This window comes from Gracilinanus agilis, chromosome 2 (genome assembly GCF_016433145.1).
Source record: "Gracilinanus agilis isolate LMUSP501 chromosome 2, AgileGrace, whole genome shotgun sequence".
NCBI classification, from domain to species: domain Eukaryota; kingdom Metazoa; phylum Chordata; class Mammalia; order Didelphimorphia; family Didelphidae; genus Gracilinanus; species Gracilinanus agilis.
This window is the reverse complement of record NC_058131.1, coordinates 491,913,376-491,933,605: the sequence shown is the minus strand read 5'-3', so window position 1 is coordinate 491,933,605 and position 20,230 is coordinate 491,913,376.

Sequence of the window (20,230 nt, the reverse complement as noted above, 5' to 3'; positions counted from 1 at the left end):
GCTTGGCTGAGCACTTTCTCTAGTTTACTATCTTGACTTTGCCTTCACATTTTTAGCACTTTATATATTTATAGACATTTATTTGATCTAATCCACTGGCACCCATGTCAAAGAAACATATCCTTGGTTCCTTAAACGATTCATTTTAAAGCATGAACTCAAACTCTTACCACATTTTAAATGACTCCTTCATGTTTCCCAGTTTATCAATGTCTAGCCATTCTTTTTTCCATCCTGTACTTATGAAGTTGTTTTTTTTTTGGAATCCAAGTATAAACATTTACATTTAAACTATTGAATATCTTACTTAATTTGACCAGTGTTTTTGATCCCTCTTTTTTAGATCCCATTTCTAATTATGCAATTTGTTATATCATCCATAGAACTTTCTTTTATCCAAAAATTGTTAAGTATGTCATTATTCCAATTACAAGGGATTTGGAGCCATGATGATGGAGTAGAAGTGGGGAAAGCTCAAACCACCATTATAATGCTTCCTAAAAAACCTTAAAATAACACCTCTAAATAAATATTGAAGTAAAAGAACAAATAAGAAGATAAAGTGATGTAATTTTCATACATAGAACAACTTGAAAGGCAGGCAGAGAAGGTCAATTCACTGGGGATGAAGAGGATAGCCTTCAGGAGGCTACACCAAGGAGTACCAGCTAACAGCAAGCCCCAATACCATACATGTATTGTTTCAGGATCTGAACATAGGCTAAAGCAATATTTGGATCCTGATACTTTGCCTAAGCCAACAGAAGCCACACACTTCCCATAATGTTCAAGCCCTAACTTAAAGTAGTCTGTGCCCTGCTCCCAATCTATAGAGGCTCAACATGAGGCAAGGAGCCCAAGCCTGTAGTGAGAAGTTGAGCCAGTCTACAGCTTAATGGCCTTTGTGAGCCCAGTCCTAGTTAACCCTTACCAAAGCCCAAGGCTGAGTTACAGGCTCCAGAGAAGGCAGTCCACAGTGTGCCTGTCCTTATCAAGCCCAGAGTGAGACAAAAGACTCCACCCACGCTTGAGGCTAGACCTTGAGCTATAGAATAGAGTAACACATAGTGCTCTGAGATCTGTAATCTATCAGCAGTACCAGGGAAAGATTGAATCTGTAGTGGGTGGTGACTATCAGACCTTCCAGCCACAAGTCCAGCATACCACCTTTGGAAGAACTGAAATTTGTAGAAACCCAGAAATAAAAATAAGGGTAGTTAAAAAAAAGAACTGAAGTTTAAGAAAATTTCCTCTCTACCATGAGAATAGAACTTTAAGTTTAACGTTTTCTCTTTGAGATAAAAGTGAAAGCCAAGAAAAAGACTGGGAAAATAAAGAAATGCCAGAAAAAGCATTTAACCATAGAAAAATTTAGTGAGACATAAGAAGAGCAAGGAACAAACACAGAATGAAACAGTAAAATCAAAGCAAACACATGCAAAGATTAAAGAAAAATATAAATTTGTCTCAGGTCAAAAATAATTTCAAAAATCAATTAAGAGAGGCAGAAGAAAAATGGGGAAAAGAAATGAAACCAATACAAGATGAAAATAACAGCAGAACTGGCTAAATGGAAAAAAGGTAATTCAAAAGGTTATGAAAATAAATAATCCCTTAGAAATTAGAATAGGGCAATTAAAAGCTAGTGATTTCATTAGATGACAAGAAACAATAAAAAACGAAAAGAAAACATGAAATATCTCATTGAAAAAACAATGGACCTGGTAAATATATCCAGAAGAAACAATTTAAGCATTTTGGACTTCACAAAAGCCATGACTAAAAAAAAATCCTGAACATCATAATACAAGAAATTTTCAAAGAAAACTACTCTGATATTTTTGAACAATAGAGTAAAACAGAAATTGAAAGAATTCATAGATCACTTCTGGAAAGAAATCTCCAAATATTGACTCTCAGCAATATTAAAACTAAATTTAATAGCTCCCAAGCCAAAGAAAAAAATACTGCAAGCAGCCAGAAAAAAATAATTCAAACATCATAGGCAGAACTACAAGGGATTTAGCAGTCTACATATTAAAGGATCAAAAGGCAAAAAAAAAAAAAAAAAACGATATAGTTTACAACCCTGAATCACTTCTCGAACAAAACTGAGTATATTCTTTCAGGGGAAAAATATAATTTAATAAAATAAAATATTTCTAAACATCCCTGATGAAAAGACAGACCTAAACAGAAAATTTAATGTCCAAAGACAAGATCCAAAAGAAATATAAAAAGAGAAATAAGAAAAAGAAAATTATAATTAAAGGGACTCAATAAGGTTAAACTGTATGTATTTCTATGTAGAAAGGTAATATTTGTAATTCTTAAGAAATTTCAACACTGGAATTAGCTAGGTGGTGTTATGATGATAATAACAGATAATTTGGAGAAGCGATGGGATGAAGACAAAATAGTATTTAATGGAAAATGTGTATCTCTAAACACTTTACATAAATTAAGTAAGAAATTCAATTCAATTAATTGGGCACACAACTGAAAAAACACTTACAGACTAAAATGGAAAATCTATGAAAAAATCCAGCATACAAAATAGACAGAGCATTGGCTAATTTGAATTTAAAATGTAAAGGATAAAATAAAATAATCAGTATCAAAAATGGAAAAGGGTAAACATCAATGAAGAAGGAAATTAAAGCAGTCATTAGGTTCTATTTTGCCCAATTATATGCCAACAAATCTGACAATCTAACTGAAATGGATGAAGATTTACAAATATACAAATAGCCCAGATTAATAAAAGAGGGAATATAAATATTAAAATAAATTGAAAATTTTCTGAGAAATCAGAAAAAGAAATTGAAAGAGCCATCAATGAACTCCCTAAGAAAAAACCCCAGAAGTAGATGAATTCACAAGTGAATTCTAGACATTAGTTAAAGAAAAATCAATCCTAATACTGCATAAAATTATGTAGGACAATAGGCAGACAAGGAATTCTCAAAATTATTTTTATGATATAAATATGGTATACTGTTGCCCAAGCCAGGAAAAGCAAAAACAGAGAAAGAAAACTACGGTTCAATTTCATTAATGGATATATATGTAGAAATTTTAAATAAAATACTAGCAAGGAAACAAGAGTAATATATTACAATGATCATTCACTATGACTAAGTGAGATTTATATAAGGAATGCAGTTCTGGTTTAATATTGGGAAAACTATCAGCATAATCAAACCAAAGTAATCACATGATTATCTCAATAAATGCAGAAAAAGCCTTTGAACAAATATGACAAACATTCATATTAAAAGCACTAGAAAGCATAGGAATAAAAGGATCATACTTTAAAATGATAAGTAGTATCTACCTAAAGCCATCAGCAAGTATCATCTACAATGGAGATAAGTTAGAAGCCTTTCCAATGAGATCAGTAGTGAAGCAAGGATAATTTTTATCACCACTATTATTGAATATTGTGTTAGAAATGCTAGATATAACAATAAGAAAAGAAATTGAAGGAATTAAAGTAGGCCATGAGGAAACTAAACTATTACACTGTGCAAACTATATGATGGAAGAGGATGGCAGAAATATGGTATAGACCAATATCTCACAAGCTAAAAACAAGTTAACGTCAATGTGGATATATGATTTAGATATAAAGAGTGTTTGTGTAACTAAATTAGGGAAATATAAAATAGTTTACCTCACAGATCTTTGGAGAAGGAAAGAATTTATAATCTAACAAGAGATAGAAAGAATAATGAGTTGTAAAATAAATAATTTTGATTATATTAAATTTAAAAAGCTTTTTTTTACAAATAAAACTAATATAATCAAAATTAGAAGGAAAACAACAAAAATTTTTGTGACAAATTTCTCTCATAAAGGCTATATTTCTCAGATTTATAAAGGATGAAATAAAATTTACAGAATATAAGCTGTTTTTCTATTGACAAATGGTCAAAGGATATGAACAAGAAGTTTTCAGATGAAGAAATCAAAGTCATCAATAATCAAATAAAAAAATTCCTCTTGAGTAGAGAAATGTAAATCAAAACAACTCTGATGTATCAACTCACAATCCAACAGATTGGTCAATATGACAGTAAAGGAAAGTGATAAATTTTGGAGGGGATATGGCAAAATTGAGATATTAGTGTATTGCTGGTGGAGTTAATTGATCCAACCATTCTGGAGAGCAATTTGGAATTATACCCAAAGGCATATAAAACTATGGAAATGCCCTGATCATGTAATCCCACTACCAAAGAGATGATAAAAAAAGGAAAAAGGACCTACTTGTACAAAAATATTTATAGAAGGTCTTTTTGTAGTGGCAAAGAATTGGAAGTTGAGATTTCCATATACTATGGAATGGCTGAACAAATTGTTATATATATTATGGTGATGTGATACTATTGTGCTATAAGACATGATAACCAAGATTAGTTCAGAAAAAAAAATGAAAAGATCTACATGAACTGATGCAGAGTGAAATAAGCAGGACCAGGAGAATATTGTACACAATAACATCAATATTGTATGATCAACTTTAAAAGCTTGGCTTTTCTTAGCAATGCAATGATCTGGGACAATCCTGAAAGACATGATAGTGAATGCTATCCACCTCCAGAAAAAGAACACTTAAGAGTCAGATGAATGTAGATCAAAGCATACTATCTTTCACATCATTGTATTTAAAGTTTTATTTTGCAGTTTGTTTTTTGTAACAGTGTGCTCTAAGTACAAAGATAAATATGGAAGTTTGTTTTGCTAATAAAAATAAATAATAAAAATAAAATTCAAAAAATCATTATTAAATTATTAAAATGAATATTAAATAGCACAGAGAAAAATGAAGATTTGGGGAAGGAAATAAAGTCTGGAGACCTGCTTCCAAGCTCACTACAAAACATTTATCATTACTCTTTGGATTCAGACATTCAATCAGTTCTGAACCTAATTAATTGCACTGTTATCTAAACCCATCATTGAATCAGTTTCATGAACACATCATTAGAGACTTTGTCAAATGATATGCTAAAATTTAGATAACTTATATTTGTAACATTTCCCTGATCCATCGGTTTAGTAACAGTGGAAAAAGATGTGTGTGACTAGCCTAGCATGAAGATCATACTCAACTTTGTTAATGGAGTTAACTCTCATTAACAAAGAGAGGATTTAAATGTAGTTTCATACAAGTAACATTTCTGATTGCAAAAGCTAACTGATCCTTAGGTAAGAATCTTTAAAGAAACTGCAAAGCACCCCTGGTTTGATAGGGAACTAGTGTGGTAGTACAGATTCATTTATCATCTTCCATCAAAATGTATTGCATTTTTCAAATCGTCTCTGATGTCTGAATTATGCAAATGAATATAATTGTCAGATAGTCTAACGTGCAGCTGAATTGTCTGGGAGTGGAGAATTCAGCAATTATAGACTTAATAAGTGAACCTATTAAAAATAATAAACTTGTGCCTCTTTAATTATATAGCCTGTTAATAACTGCTATTGAAAAACTAAATCTAAAGAGGATAATAATATTTGAATAAGTACTGGTTTTAAAAGAAATGCTAGAGAGCTGTGCTAATTAATAGCTATTAATTAGCAGGAAGCAATAACATATCATTCTGAACATATTTATATATATGACCATAGCAATCCAGATGCAGAATTATAATGTTCTGATCAACTCATACCTTAGAAGAAATGAATAAAGATTTATTGAAACTTGATGATGTATTAGAATTTATTTACTATTAATATTTTGGAAGTAGATGAACACAGGTAAAATGAAGTAAATGTTCTGGTTATTGTTCATAAATGGGAGAAGTGCAGATTTTTTAATATATCCAAAGAAAATTTATCAAACTATTTCCATGATTTATGAGTTTTGTAATTGTGGGAAAAGGAAATGTTTAACTAGTCTAAAATGGAGATCTTGCTCAGGGTTGTTGTTAATGGAGCAGGCCTCATTAACTAGATTATGGGATTTTGAAGCTAGAAGGCATCTTAGCTATCACCTAGTCATATTTCTTAAATTTATAAAGAAGACATTTAGTAGATCAAATGGTAAAGTGGCTCTCTTCTAAAGTCAGCCAATCAGGATTTGAATGAAGTCCAAAATCCATTTCTGTTTTTTTCCCTACAACTTACTGTTGTTTGGCCTAATAATTTTATTTCTGATGAGGCTAGCAAATTCAGATTAGAATCTATATTAAAAAAAAACTCCAGAGGGGCAGCTGAGTAGCTCAGTGGATGGAGAGTCAGTTCTAAAGACGGGAGGTCCTAGGTTCAAAGCCAGCCTCAGACTCTTCCCAGCTGTGTGACCCTTGGCAAGTCATTTGAACCCCATTGCCCACCTTACCACTCTTCCACCTATAAGCCAATACACAGAAGTTAAGGGTTTAAAAAAATAAAAATAAAAAAACTCCTTAGCAATAAAAGATATCCAAAGGTTTAATGGACTTACTCAAGAGCTATTAGACTTTGCTTCATTTAGAAAAAAAAATTGATAACTATTTCTCATACATAGCATCTCAAGAGTAGAAAAGAGATAAATTATATAGCAGGAGATAGGTGAGGCATTTGAAAACAATCAAAAGGGCTTATTATTTTTTATTACTACTCCATCTTTTATGAGGATATTATTATATTTTTAATCTCCCTCCCTGCCTTCAGCACCTATCACAGTTAAGAGGCATAACACCTATTTGTTGATATGAAGTATATTTAAATTAATTTATCTGTAAAAGACAATATAATAACTTTTCACTTAAATTAATTTTACCACTTTATACTTTTTTCATTACCAAGTAGCTAAAATAGACTTTAGGTAAATAGATTTTTATCTCAGGAATTAAAATATTTAAAATATAATATCAAAGGATCTTGCACAAAGCCCTTTTGCACAAAATTACTTAATTAAAAATATGAATGAACAAATAAACAAATAAATTTTGAATCAGCTATTAAGAAACAAGATTCAGAGGGAAGTGGGAAGATTAAAAGCCTAAATGGCCTGAGGAAACTAAATAACTAAAGAGTCAAATGGGATTGAAAGGGAAGGGGAATTGATAACACTGGAGTAGAGGAGGATAAGAGCTCAGGAAGTGAAGGAACTAAGTGGATAATGACCAAGGGGACAAGGACTGATGGTACTAAGAAAGAAGAGAATGCTAATAACAATTCAGTTGAGTTAATGCTTTCACTAAGGGGATGAAGGGTTGAAGAGTTTGTTAAAATGGGAATTATTTTAAGGTTGTTATTATAGTTAGGTAAACTCTAATGTTCTTACAACTTTGTAAAGTCTATGTTTGAGGAGGTGAGTTTGTTAAATGACTAGATATAAAGAGTAATCATTAATGTTATGAAGTCCATTTGGAAGAAGTTTTCAAGTGTACTGTCACAAGGGTTCATTTCATTCATATATAAAAATTATTTTTTCAAGTTCTTCCTAAAATGCAACATTCTGCAGGAAGTCTTATCCAATCCCTCTTAATTCTTATGATTTCCCTCTGTCAATTAGTTTGTTTCTACATAGTTCTCCCACATTAGATTATGAGTCCTCTAAAAAAATTGTTTTTTGCCTTTCTTTGTTTCTCCAGAACTTAGTGCAGTGAGCATCATAAAGTACTAAATAATACACCCACACCCACACAGATACACACACACACAATTTATAACATTAAGTACATGCCTATAGATTTAATGGTTGTTCTGTAGCCTTACAGATATATACACATGCATATATGTAACAAATATATTCATATCTACATATATGTGTATATAATTTCCAATAACAATAAAGAAAAAAGTCTTCTCAGGAGAGGAAAAAATATTTGTCAGCAAACTTTTTTTTTTCTAAATGACGGAATAATCAAAGTGTTCATTAATATTTTGTCTTTTTTTTCTTGCTACTTCAGTCCAGACTATTATAGTGAAAATTTCACTGATAATGGAAACAGGGTACATATATATGAATCTTATATTGGACAATTCCTGACCTATGTGACTTAAGAAATGTAATTTAATTTCTATGCTTGGATTCCTTATCTGTGGATAATGATGTTTGTTTTCAGAAAAATGCTTTGTAAACCAAAAACCATTAGATAAATATGAACCACCCTAGTTTTCATTAATCTATTGTCCAAAACTTGAAAAAGAAATTCAAATCTGAAACTCCTTGTGAAAGAGCCTCCATATGCAATCTCATATGTCTAAGTGCAAAGATGCATTTTGACTGTTAATAATGAATTGAGATAATACATTTGCTTCTGGGACTTATAATGACCTTTTACCAGTGGATTTCTGTCAGAACAAATCATATCACTCATTTACAACAGACCTAGATTCAACAAGGGCCATAGCTAGCTTAAGCAAAATTAAGCGGTATCAGAATATGGTGATGCTACAACCATCTGTTTGAAAACAAGAAAGCTTTATAAATATTAAAACTATAGGCATACTTAGAAATTCCTTTGGAGGATAGTGTTCCTTGCCATGTGATTTAATCACTATAAGTTACTCTTGGTATAAAAATTTCCTCCCCAAAGCAGATGGAGAGTTTGCCTGGAACATATATTCTTTGAACTTTTTAATATACCACTGAGAGTTTAAATGCTTTTTTGAGAAGTCACCAAACTAACATGTCAGAAGCAGGACAAAAACCTAGCTATTCCAGACCTCAAGGCCAGACCTTTACCTACTAAACTACATTAGTAAAGAATATATTAGTATCAAAGATTAAAAATAATTAAAATAACCACTTAACAACTTTCTATTGTGTTTAATCAAAGGGGTAATTTTTACATAAATGTATTTTGACATTTAAGTAACCAGTAGAAATGTTTCCAATTATCCTGCTCCTTTTCTATCTTAACGCAGCCTCTAGAAAAGACTAGTCTATGGTCACTTACATGGCCCATCTCACTGAAGGAGGATTCTAAGGAAGTAAAATGTTTACTAGGAACCTGTGAAAATGGGTTAACTTCAGGGTAGGAGCAGAGTCAAAATGACAGCGTAGAGTCAGCAAAAGTCTAGATCTCTCTAAAAAACCTTCCACACCAATAAAAAACAAAGTGCTTCGTGGGGAGAGAAAACCAAATCTAACAACAGGACAGAGCTGGGGGATCCTCCTGCTGGATTCAACTTAAAAGGTATGCCAAAAAAAGCTTGAATTCTTGAACTCTCAGGTTCAAGGGAAAGGAAAAAGAAGGTCCAAGAAACCCTCCCCCATCTACAGTACTGAGCCTTCAGCAGTGGGTGGAATCTCTGGGCAGGTAAGGGCTCTAGTTAAAAGGGAGTGCCTTGGTGGCACACCTGTGGCAGGCTCAGGGCTTTGAACACAGGCAACAGGGAGGAAGCTGTAGGAAAAGCACAGAGAGGGCCACCTAGTTGCAGCCAAAATGCTCCATCTTGCCTCCCTCACCCTCTTCCTTGATGTTTAGGCCTCAAAGTACATCCAGCTCTGCAGATCAACTCCACCCTCTCTTAATCTTATCAATAGGGCAGATAAGAAACATGTAAAGGGCAGGGAAGCTCAATCCCCAATACCTCTCCCCAATAGACTACACTGAGAGTAGCTATAAGAATCCAACTAACTGGGATCTCAGGGCAAAGGCTAAGAGAATACTTTGTTAACAGGGCAAGAATCCAGCTCCCTTCAGTCTCCATACCTTCATCTACAACTTCAGCTTCTGCTGCCATATGGGGAAGATCTGACCTCAGGGCTCATTAATACCATTAGCATAATCTAGTTAATCAGCAGAGCAGGGAAGAAGTCCCTTCAGAAAAGAATAGCCCAAACCCATAGATCCAGCAAATAATCAGAAGAGCAAGATTACAACCAATGTCATGGAGGAAAGAGGGAAAAAATATGAGTAAACAGCAGAAAAAAAAATACAATCTACAGCTTCTATCCAGGTAAAGAACAAAGAGCAAATAGAACAGAGGAGGACTAAGGAACATGAAGCAAAAACACAAAAACTCCAGCAAATTGGACACAAGCTTTGGAAGAACTCAAAATACAATTAAAAACAATTAAGAGAGGCTAAAGAGAATTGGGAAAGGAATTTAAAAAGCAAGAGAGGTCATCTGGAAACAGAGACACATGAAATAAAACAAGTAAATAGTGTCTTGAAAGGTAGAATTGACCAGGTTCAAAATTAGGCAAAGAAGGCGAAAAATGACACACAAAGAAAATCATACCAGAAGGAGAAGGATGAACAAAAAGCCAAGAATGAAATTCAGTCTTTAAAAATTAGAATCCAACAACTAGAAGCAAAAGATTCCACAAGGCAACAAGAATCTATAAAACAAAATCAAAAGAATGAAAAAATTGAGGAAAATAAAAAACACCTCATTCACAAAACCTCAGACCTTGAAAACAGATTCAGGAGAGAAAAATTAAGAATTATTGGACCACTGGAAGATCATGACAAAAGAAAAAGCCTAGACATCATCCTACAGGAAATTATCCAAGAAAACTATCGCAACTTTCTCGAACAAGAGGGAAAAGTGGAGATTGAAAGAATCCACAGATCACCTCCTGAATTTAATTACCAATTGACAACATCCAGGAATATTATAGCCAAATTGAAGAGCTAACAGACCAAAGAAACAATATTACAAACTGCAGAGAAGAAGTCATTCAGATACCATGGAACCAAAGTTAGGATAACACATGATCTGGCTGCATCTACACTGAAGTACCAGAAGCATAGAATATGATATTCTGGAAAGCAAGGAACTGAGTCTGCAACCAAGAATCAACTATCCAGGAAAACTGACTGAATTCTTGCAAGGGAAGCATTATCATTTAATAAAATAGAAGACTACCAAACATTAATAAAAAAAAAAAAAGATTGGACTTAAACAGAAAGTTTAATACCCAAACACAGAATTCAAGAGAATCACCAAAAGGTGGTTAAGAAAAGGGAAGAACAAAACAAAATTAAAAAAAATTAAGGGACCAAATGAGTACACATGATTTGTATTCCTATGAGAAAAAGATGATATTGGTAACTCCTAAAATTGTTATTATCATCAGTGTAGTTAGAAGTATACTTAGAGGGAACAGTGACAAATTGTATAGAATGCAATGTCAAAATATATATATACATATATATGTATGTATAAATATATACAAAATGAGGTTAAAAAGAGGATAATATTAAGAGAAAGGGGAAAAATGAGGTAAATTTAGAGTTATAAAAGAAATGCATGGTATGAGTGGGGGAGAAGACCAATACAATGGAAGGGTCAAAGAGTTCAGAGGCAGGTAAAATTTAATTCTTATGTGCATTGAAATTGACTCAAAGAGGAAAGAACAATCAGATCCATTGGGGCAGATAATTGATTCATGCCCTATAAAGAGGTAAAAGGGTAACAAGTGAACTGGTGGGGAAAGAAACAATACAAGGGAAAAAGAAAGAGAGAGAGAGAGAGAGAGAGAGAGAGAGAGAGAGAGAGAGAGAGAGAGAGAGAGAGAGAGAGATTGTGTGTGTGTAGTTTCAAAGTATCCTAGAGGGAAATAAGAAAGGAGGGAGGAGAAATGCAAATAAAATAAGGATGAGGATTAGGGGGACTGATTAAAAGCAAAATGCTGGTTTAGAAGGAAATAGTGAAAGAAGAAAGGACAGAACCAGGAGAGGAAATCAAAATGTTGAGAAATAGATCAGTGGTAATCATATCTCTGAATGTGAAAGGGATGAACTCACCCATAAAATGGAAGCAAATAGCAGAGTGGATTAGAAAGCAAAATACTACCATAAGTTGTCTACAACAAATACACATGAGACAGGAAGATATACATAGAGTAAAAATGAAAGGATGGAGCAAAATCTATTGAGTATTAACTGAGAAAAAGAAGGCAGGAGTCACAATCATAACAGACAAAGCCAAAGTAAAAATATTTCTCATTGGTTTAGATGGCAGCAGAGTAAAAAGCAGCAGCTTAACATCTCCTAACCAAAACAGATATGACTCCTCAAGAAGACATAAAAACAAATCCAGAGGAATGAAGAGACCCCACAACAGGACGTAACATTGGAGGTACATAGAATCAGGGCATTTCCATGCTATAAAGGGGTGAAATAGCTCTCACTAAAATGTGAGCTAAGAAACCCCCTCCCCCACCCCACACCACCTACAATGTCAAAGCCAACTCACATGAGTTAGAGCAAGTATGGGGCATGCATTAAGTCCTTGGCAGCTACCTGGGGTCACCAGGGCCTGCCCCTGAGAGCAGAAAGACTTAAGACCTCAAGAGGCTAAAGAACTCTCACACTTTGAACACAGACCAAGAACCCAGGCACAAATGAGGGCAAGGACACAAGCACAGACATGGATCTTAAGCTCAGATGAGGACTCGGATCTTGATCGCAGGCAAGGACCTTGAGTGGTGACTCAGTGCAGAGGGGTGCATGACTGTCTAAGCAGTGCCCTGATACTGTTAAAGAAGCCCTGGGGAGAGGAACAAGCAAGGGGACCACCAGGAGGCTTGACCCTGAGAACTAGACCAGAGACCTCAGGAGCCAAAAGAGCACAGACAGACCCTGAGTGTGAGGATAAACCTGAGAGGGCACAGGGATAACAATAGCAAGCCAGAGACAAGAACCCCAAAAGAGAAAGCTCATCAAGAAGAAATCTGTAAAACTCAACGTTTACACAGATAAAATCCAGACAACAGAGCAAACAGCAGAGGGAAAACAAACAAGTAATCATATACAAACCTTCCCAAAATAATGAAAACTGGCCACAAGCTACTAAAGAGTTGAAATCTGAGATGATGAGAAAGATGGAAGAGATTTGGTGAGAGAAGTGGGAAATAGCTCAAAAGGAAATTAACAGGTTAGAAGACAGAAACTCCCAATTGGAGAAAGATGCCCAAGAATCAAACAAAATGGTAAGCAAATTGGAAACAAAAATTGGCAAGAAAATAACAGTTTAAAAGGCAGAATTTCACAACTGGAAAGTGAGGCAAGTTAATCGAAGACCAGAAATGACTAGATTGAAAAGGAAAACCAAAAGATCATACCCGAAAACTGTATAATTGGAATTTGGAAGATGCCATTTAAAATATATATATTTTACCCCCTATGGACACGTGGGGACTATCAAACTACATTTCCCGTGGTCCAAAGGGTTTCAATTTTCCAGTTCTTTGGATGTAGAGACGCAGCCTTCCCCACTCATAGGACAGTTTAAATGGGAAGAGATCCAAAAGTAAGGCCTCTTGACCTTCCTGAGGGCTGGCTAGAAAATGGGCTCCAGCAGTAAATATAAAAGATAGGCTTGGTCTTATATATATTTTACCAGCATGGCCATGGCTTTAATTAAACTACTAATTTCTATATTTATATCAGTCTTTATTATTTTTAATCATAACAAAACCAGTCCCTAAAGGCTAGAATTGAGCAATTAGAAGCTAATGATCTCTTAAGACAGAAAGAACAAATAAAACAAAGTCAAAAGACTGATAAAATAGAAGTAAACATGAAATATCTCAATGAGAAAGTGACAGACCAAGAAAACAGGTCTAGAAGAAACAATCTGAGAATCCTTGGTTTTCCTGAAAAAGCAGAAATTAATAGAAATTTGGACTCCATGCTAAAAGAAATTATTCAGCAAAATTGCCCTGAAGTTCTACAAAAAGAGGGCAATATAGACATTGAAAGGATCCATAGATCACCCTCTACACTAGACCCTGAAAAGACAACCCCCCAGGGATATAATAGACAAATTCAAGAGCTTCCAAGTAAAAGAAAAATGTTACAAGAAGCCAGAAAGAGACAATTCAGATATCAAAGAACACCAATCAGGATCACACAGGATCTGGCAACCTCCACACTAAAAGACCACAAGGCTTGGAATATGATATTCAGAAAGGCAAGAAAACTGGGTCTACAACCAAGGATCACCTACACATCAAAACTGATTATATACTTCCAGGGGAAAGTTTGGGCATTCAACAAGATAGAAGATTTCCAAGTATTTGAACTAGGAGGGGATACCAAAATGTCGGCAAATACACAACTAATAATTATAGCTCTGAATGTGAATGGGATGAACTTGCCCATATAAAGGAAGTAAATAGTAGAGTGGATGAGAAACCAAAATCCTACCTATATTGTCTACAAGAAACACATATGAGGCAGGTGGACATACATAGGTTTAAGGTAAAGGGCTTGAGCAAAATCCTTTGGGCCTCAAATGAAAAAAAAAAGAAGTCATGAGTGGCAATTATGATTTCTGACAAAGCCAAAGTAAAAATAGATATGATTAAAAAAGACAGGGAAGGTCATTACATCCTTATTAAAGGAAGTATAAACAATGAGGAAATAATATTGCTCAATATATATGAACCAAATGGCATATCAACCAGTTTTGTAAAGGAGAAACTGGCAGATCTCAAGAAGGAAATAGATAGTAAAGCCATACTAGTGGGAGATCTAAATATTCCTCTTTCAGATCTAGATAAATCAAACCAAAAAATAAATTAGAAAGAGAGATGAATGAAGTCCTAGAAAAGTTAGATTTAATAGCTATGTGGAGAACAATGAATAGGGACAAAAAGTAATACACCTTCTTTTCAGCTGCACATGGTACATTCACAAAGATTGACCATGTAATAGGGCATAGAAACATTGCAACCGAATGCAAAAATGCAGAAATAATAAATGTAACCTTCTCAGACTATTTTGCCTAGTTATATGGCAATAAATATGGCAATCTAGGATATGGATGAATATTTACAAAAATATAAATTGCCTAGATTAACAGAAGAAATAAAATACATAAATATTCCCATATCAGAAAAAGAAATTGAACAAGCCATCAGAGAACTCCCTAAGAAAAATTTCCCGGGAGAAGATGGATTCCCAGTTGAATGCTATCAAATATTGAAAGATCAACTAACTCCAATACTCTACAAAGTATTTGACATAATAAGCAAAAAAGGAGTTCTACAAAATTCCTTTTATGACACACATATGGTATTGATTCCAAAGCCAGGCAGAACAAAAACAGAGAAAGAAAACTACAGAACAATCTCCTTAATGAACATAGATACAAAAATCTTAAATAGAATGCTAGCAAAAAGACTCAAGCAAGTGATCACAAGGGTTATTTATTATGATCTGGTAGGATTTATTCCAGGAATGCAAGGATGGTTTAATATTATGAACACCAACTATATAATTGATTATATCAACAAGAAAACCAACAAAAAACACATGATTACCTCAATGGATGCTGAAAAAGCCTTTGACAAAATACAATACCCATTTCTATTGAAAATTAGGAGCAATCCTTTTTGGCATAAGAGCTTACAATTCAAAATAATTGTTCAATACCCTTAAGTTCAATCAATTGCACCCCAAAGTTCATTCTGAAATATTTTGATTCAGTATGGGTTTCTGCAGGCATCTTTCTCCAAATAGTCCATTTTCAGGTTTCAAAGCATTAGTAGGCTTCTTTTTCTGAAAATTTTCTCAAACAAAAAATTTAAATGTTGGATTTTTATAAAAAATACAATTCCCCCTGAAGAGGGTGTTGACCAACACCTAGATAAGTTCAGAATATATCATTGACTTATGGGGTTTAGAAGTCAATTATCAAAAGAAAAACCAAAAGCATAAAAAGAAAAAAAAACAAATAGAAGAAAATTAACCTTTGTGAGGAAGAAAAATATTCAAAATAAGGATCAAAATATCAAAAATCTATTTATATAAAATTTTCTGAGTAAAACAAGAATAAATTTATTACAGGTCCTTTTATTAGGGTCCAATTAAGGTAATTTCTTGCCCATAAATCTATAGGACAAAATGCAGTAGTATTGCATTTACCCATTGGCAGCGAAGACTAAAGCAAGTTGCCATATCATAAGAGAAAAAAGAGAAGAACATATTTTTATGTCAAAGGGAGGTGTACATTCCCTGGTCTGAATTATCTTCATTATCAGGGATAGGGGAGCCAGAATGGCCAATTATTAGGTACATTATTGGCAGTGTGGTACAAAGCATCCCATGTCTTAATATATCTCAAGCATTGCAACTTAGAGTCTCAAACTAAATTCAAGTCCTTTAGTATTGGCATAGAAGTTCAACAATCCTACTTGGAGTGGTATGGACTTTTTTGACCTTGTGCTCCATGGCACTATTCAGTTTTAGTCTATGCTTCTATGGTACTGTGCAGATGAATTCTGTGCTCCTTTTTTGATCCCATTTCCTAGAATAAGACATAAACATTAATCATAGTCCCATAACATTTATCAATAAATGACAGGTTTGCATAATCTAAAGCTTTTGAGTATGCATTAATATTATAGCAAATAATTTTAAACTTATAGTACAGCAGAATCAAAAAAAGTTAATATTGATTATATGTACTTTAAGAATAAGAAATTTAAAAAAAGGAAAATCAAATATTCTATTAGAAAAATAAAAGGCAGTAGTAAAATAAAATTCAGGAATTCAATGTGTTCCCAAAAATAGTGTCCACTTTTCTATGGACTATTATTTTCAGTGCTTGTGATAGGATTGTTTCAATAGAAGGTGTTCTCTTTACATGTGAGCAATGAATCCAAGAGTCCTTTCCTCCAATTTTTATAGCTGTTCAAGTGGTTAAAAATATTTGAAATGGACCTTCCTAGGAAGGCTGAGTTGCTCCAGTGCACAGGCAAAATTCTATATATACACCTTGTCTCCTGGGTTAAGGTCATGTAGTGAAAAATCTATTGGTCCTGCTTCTACTGCAGCTCCGGATTCATGGAGTTCACACAGTTTGTGCTATAATTCTTGTATATAGGAAGTAAAAGAAATATCTCCCCCTAATAGTGATGTATATGAAGGAGAAAAAGGCTTAGTCTGTAGAGGGGGATGTTCAAAAAGCATCTCATATGGTGAGATGTGAAAATCTCCTCTGAGCCCACTTCTAAGAAAAAATAGAGCCAGAGGGAGAATTTCAGGCCATTTAATTTTATTATTTTTTTGACTGGCTATTTTATTTTATTTTATATTTTATATTCATTTTGAATATTTTCAAATAGTTACATATTTCATGTTCTTTCCCTCTCTTCCAAATACCCTAACCCCCTTTGGCCAACATACAATTACACTGGGTTTTACATGTATCATTGATCAAGACCTAATTCCCTATTACTGATAGTTGGAACTACAGTGATCGTTTATTGTCTACATCCCCAATAATATTCCTATTAGCCCATGTATTCAGGCAGTTGTTTTTCTTCTGTGCTTCTTCTCCCACAGTTCTTCCTCTGAAGGTGGCTAGTTTTGTTTCTCACAAGTCCCTCAGCCTTGCTCTGGATCCTTGCATTGCTGCTAGTAGAGAAGTCCCTTATGTTCAATTGTACCACAGTGTATCAGTCTCTGTGTACAATGTTCCCCTGGGTCTGCTCCTTTCACTCTGCAACAATTTCTGGAGGTCATTCCATTCACATTGAATTCCCCCAGTTCTTTATTCCTTTGAGCACAATAGTATTCCATCACCAACAGATACTGCAATTTGTTCAGCCATTCCCCAATCAAAGGAATTTCTCTCTTTTTCCAATTTTTTGCCTCAACAAAGAGCTAGGCTATAAATATTTTTGTTCAAGTCTTTCCTTATTATCTCTTTGGGGTATAATCCAAGCAGTGCTTTGGCTGGATCAAAAGGCAAATAGTCTTTTAAAGACATTTCAGCATAGTTTCAAATTGCCGTCCAGAATTGTTGGATGACTTTACAACTCCACCAGCAATGCATTAATGTTCCAATTTTGCAACATTCCCTCCAACATTCACCAATCTCCCCTGCTCTCATTTTAGTCAATCTGCTAGGTGTGAGGTGGTACGTCAGAATTGTTTTGATTTGCATTTCTCTAATTATTAGAGATTTAGAACACTTTCTCATGTGCTAATTGATAGTTTTGATTTCTTTACTGAAAATTGCCTATTCATGCCCTTTACCCATTAATCAATTGGCGGATGGCTTGGTTTTTTTCCCCAACTGATTTAGGTCCTTGTATATTGAGTAATTAGCCTTTTCTCTGAGTTTTTTGCTATAAATATTTTTTCCAATTTGTTGTTTTCCTTCTAATTTTGGTAGCATTGGTTTTGTCTGTACAAAAACTTTTTAGTTTAATGTAGTCAAAATTATTTATTTTTATATTTTGTGATTTTTCCTATCTCTTTCTTGGTTTTAAAATGTTTCCTTTCCAAGAGATCTAACAAATATACTATTCTGTCTCATCTAATTTACTTAAAGTTTCATTCTTTATACTCAAGTCATTCCGAGTTTATCTTGGTATAGGTTATGAGATGTTGATGTAGACCCAATCTCTCCCGTATTTTTTTCCAATTTTACCAGCAGTTTTTGTCAAATACTGGGTTTTTGTGAAAAATCTGGGTTCTTTGGGTTTATCATACACTATCTTACTGAGGTCACTTACCCCTAGTCTATTTCACTGATCCTCCCTTCTGTCTCTTCAACAGTACCATATTGTTTTGATGACTACTGCTTTGCAGTACAGTTTAAGATCTGGTACTGTTAGGCTTCTTTTTCATATTTTTTAAAAATTATTTCCCTTGATATTCTTGGTCTTTTGTTTTTCCAAATGAAAGTTGTTATTTTTTTCTAATTCTGTAAAAAAGGTTTTCTGGTTCTTTTATAGTTATAACACTAAATAAGTAAATTAAATTGGGTAGAATGGCAATTTTTATTATATTAGCTCATCCTACTCATGAGTACTCAATGTTTTTCCAATTATTTAGAACTTGTTTTAATTGTGTGGAAAGAGTTTCATAATTGTGTTCTTATAATTCCTATGTTTGTCTTGGCAGTCCTAAGTATTTTATATTGTCTATGGTGATTTTAAATGGAATTTCACTTTCTAACTCTTCCTGCTGCCATGTGTAGGAAATATATAGAAATGATGATAATTTCTGTGCATTTATATTGTATCCTACAAGTTTGCTAAAGTTGTTGATTATTTCCACTAACTTTTTAGTTGATTCTCTAGGATTTTTTAAGTAGAACATCATATCATCTGCAAAGAGTAATAGCTTGGTCTCCTCTTTGCCTATTGTAATACCTTCAATTTCCTTTTCTTCTCTGCTACTGCTAGTGTTTCCAGTACAATGTTAAATAATAGAGGTGACAATGGGCATCCTTGTTTCAAACTTGATCTTATTGGGAATGCTTCTAATTTATTCCATTGCAGATGATGTTTGTTAATGGTTTTAGATATATACTATTTATTATTTTTAGGAAAGGCCCCTCTATTCCTATGCTTTCTAGTGTTTTCAGAAGGAATGTGTGTTTTATTTTGTCAAAGGCTTTTTCAGCATCTATTGAGATAATCACGTGGTTTTTGTAGGTTTGCTTGTTGATATGGTCAATTATGTGAATGGATTTCCTAATGTTGAACCATCCTTACATTCCTGGTATAAATCCCACCTGATCATATTGAATAACCTTTGTGATAACTTGCTGGAATCTTTTTGCTAGTATTCTGTTTAAGATTTTTGCATCTATGTTCATTAAGGATATTGATCTATAATTTTCTTTCTCTGTTTTTGATCTACTTGTCTTTGGGATCAGTACCATATTTGTGTCATAAAAGGAGTTTTGTAGAATTTATTCTTTGCCTATTATGTCAGATAGTTTGTATAGTATTGGAAATAGTTGTACTTTTAAAGTTTGATAGAATTCACCTGTGAATCTATCTGGTCCTGGGGATTTTTTCTTAGGGAGTTCTTTAATGGCTTATTCAATTTCTTTTTTCTCATATTGTAATATTTAAGTATTCTATTTATATTGCTGTTAGTCTATGCAATTTATATTTTTGTAAATATTCTTCCATATTGTCTATATTGCCATATTTATTGTCATATAATTGGGTAAAATTGTTTGTAATGATTGTCTTGATTTCCTCTTCATTAGAGGTGAAGTCTCCCTGTTCATCTTTGATACTGGTAATTTGGTTTTCTTCTTTCCTTTTTTTAATTAGATTTACCAGTACTTTGTCAATTTTATTTATTTTTTCAAAGTACCAGCTTCTAGTCTTATTTATTAATTCAATAGTTCTTTTACTTTCAATTGTTTATTTCTCCTTTCATTTTTATAATCTCTAATTAATTTTTAACTGGGGATTTTGAATTTTTCCCTTTCTAGTGTTTTGATTTGCATGCCCAGTTCATTAATCTTTGCCCTTTCTAGTTTTTTTTATTATATGCACTCAATGATATAAATT